Here is a 3,021-nt window from a genome sequence, read left to right as displayed (position 1 = left end):
ATAAAAAAACTTTTGGCATTTCATAAAATTTGGTGAGAGCTTCTCTCTGGGTTTCCTTGTTGAACCAATCTCAGACTTATCAAGGTAATCCTTGTGGCGTCTACCCTGACTTAGCTTCCTTCACTGGAAGTGGCGTCATCCAAATCTCCATAGCCTGTATCAAGTGATCCGCTCCTAATACACATTCACACCTAAATTGGCTTAGCTGATCTTTGAACTACACGTACGTTACTTAATAAAAGTTAGAAATATTTTTATTCTATACTAGTCTGCAACCCGTGCGTACGCACGGGTCGCTTGGTTAGCGCAATTTCAAAGCTTGATATTCATCTAAATTTAAGCAAAGATTGAAGATTAAATACATAGATGGATAATATTCATAGGAAAGAAATTGTTCAGATAACAAAATTAACAAAGCATTTGGGTGAAAGTTTACAAAATACAAAATGAAAAATACAAAACGACCTTTAATCTGTGTCGCTATTCTCCCAGTGCTTTTGTCTCCTAATCACAATTTCCCAATTTTTTTCATGGCACTGATAGTAGAATGACACTTCATCTCCATGATCGAAGTCGCTCTCATTGAGAAAGACATACCATGGTCGAACAATGCTCCTATCACCAATGCCAGGGTCCAGGGTAACGACGTTCCATTGTAAAAGAGGCCCATATTTCCTTAAAATTGTCATGAAATTTCCTGGATATTTAAAAAACAAATTAATGATGGTATTAAAATTGTTATAAGAATCTAAATTTATATAATGGTAACTTACCAGAGGTTGAGGGACACCGAGGATGCATTGAGTTATTTCAACAGTCCATATGTGTTGCCTCAATGAAAGGCGTGGTTTGGCACATGTCTGTTGATCTAGAGGAGGAATGAAGTTTACATCAAAGATGCAGTTATGATCGCAGGCAAAGAAGTTGATCAGGGTGGACTCGTAGATTTGTAACTCTATTCTAAAGTCTTTGAGTCCATCTGCTAAAAAAAATTTGCCTCAGTGCTGTCGGACTCGTATTTGGTAGACTGCTCCGTCGTATCTGAACTGAACAAACTTGGGATAATTTGGTGCCCATTGTCGATGATAAAATGATGGTATTTCTATAAAAGTCTGCAGGAAAAAATGGGAAAGCTAACTGGTTATATATTGTATGATAATAGTGAGGGAAAAAAATGTAAATGAAAGTATAGTAAAATATAACTTGATCGTTGTGGAAGGTTGCCATGAATTGCATGATGATGGTGGCCTCATAATCGAGTATGTCATCTGCATTAAGCCAGGCATTGAAAATTTAGAAGATGAAATGTTGTGGTTGAAGGTAAGAGAAAGAACGATTGACATGAAGAAAGGAATTTTTATAGAGAGGGTGCTTACTCTACTTGATGCAGTGGAGGATGTGATACTCATTTTGCTACTGCTTTGAAGGTAAAGGTATGGCGAAAAGATGGTGAGATGAAGTTTGCAGGGGAACATAGGGTATAGTGAGGTGCAGGATGGTTTAGTAGTAAGGTGCAAATCATTAATTGATGCATCTTCCCAATGGTGTAAGTGGCGGTAGATAGCTTTTTGGGAACGGTGCAAACTCAGTGGTTGCCTCTAAAGCGCCAAAATTAGTGGGTATATCAGCAGTTGTGAAGGTGAATAGGTGCGCAAGGAAGTGGGGGGTTTTTTGTGAATGGTTTTTGAGGGTTTGTATGATTGGACTTTAGTGGTAGAGGTTGATGATTATCACGTGCATGTAATAAGTGACGTAGGAATGTAATGAAAGCATGGAATGCTCTGGGCCGTAAATGGGTCAATTTTCTACCATGAGCTATGTGGGTTAATGGATGAGTTTGAATTTATTGATGTTTATTTTGTTAATAAGAAAAGTATATATATATATATATATATATATATATATATATATATATATATATATATATATATGAGATATTACAGGGGGTGTTAATATTATTTATAATCATTGGTTTGGCATAGTATAGGATCACAACTGATACTTGTTTAGTTATTACGGGAGTAGCATATAATGCAAGGATTTGGAGAGATGGGTCAGGTGTAACGTATTTTGGTATACTTGTGGGATTGTTATGTAAATATATAGTTATTCTCGAGTTAAGGTAGTGTTTTTAGATAAAACAGGGTAAATATGTGTTTTTGATGCAAAGCACTCCAATGGAATAGTAGAAGTTGATGTAAGCTCCATTGGAGTTTGTAGGCCTAGGATCTTCTTTATCAATGGATTCCTTTGCTTCTTGGAAGATGAATGGCAATGGAATGGAGAAGGAAGAGAGAGAGGAGATGCCACTTCAAGGAGAAGATGAGTCTAGAAGAAGCTCACCACCATAGGAGGCCATGGATAAGAGCTTGGAGGAAGAAGGAGATGAATGAAGGGAGAGGAAGAGAAGAGCACGAAATTTTATGCTCTAAAAGAGCTCTGAAATCTGAAGTTTAATTTTCAAATGATCAAAGTTGAAAAAAATGCACACACATGGCCTCTATTTATAGCCTAAGTGTCACACAAAATTGGAGGAAAATTTGAATTTCTATTCAAATTTCACTTGAATTTGTGGAGCCAAATTTTGGAGCCAAAATTTCACTAATTATGATTAGTGAATTTTAGATATGGTTCAGTCCACTAATCCAAGATCAAGTCCAAGATTCTCCACTAAGTGTGCTTAGGTGTCATGAGGCATGTAAAACATGAAGGACATGCACAAAGTGTGACTATATGATATGACAATGAGGTGTATTAAGCAAATGCTCACCTCCCCCTCTAAAATTTAATTGGATTGGGCTTCTCCCAATTCAATTAAATTTATTTCCAACCACACACATCAAATATTCACTTAATGCATGTGAAATTATAAAACGACCCTTAATACAAAAACTAGTCTATGTGCCCTAAAATACAAGGGCTGAAAAATCCTACATTTCTATGGTACCTTACCTATTTTATGGAGCCCTAAATACAAGGCCCAAAAATAATGAAACCTTAATCTAATATGTACACAGATAA

Source organism: Glycine max, chromosome 3 (genome assembly GCF_000004515.6).
Source record: "Glycine max cultivar Williams 82 chromosome 3, Glycine_max_v4.0, whole genome shotgun sequence".
NCBI lineage: Eukaryota > Viridiplantae > Streptophyta > Magnoliopsida > Fabales > Fabaceae > Glycine > Glycine max.
This window is presented reverse-complemented; position numbering follows the sequence as displayed.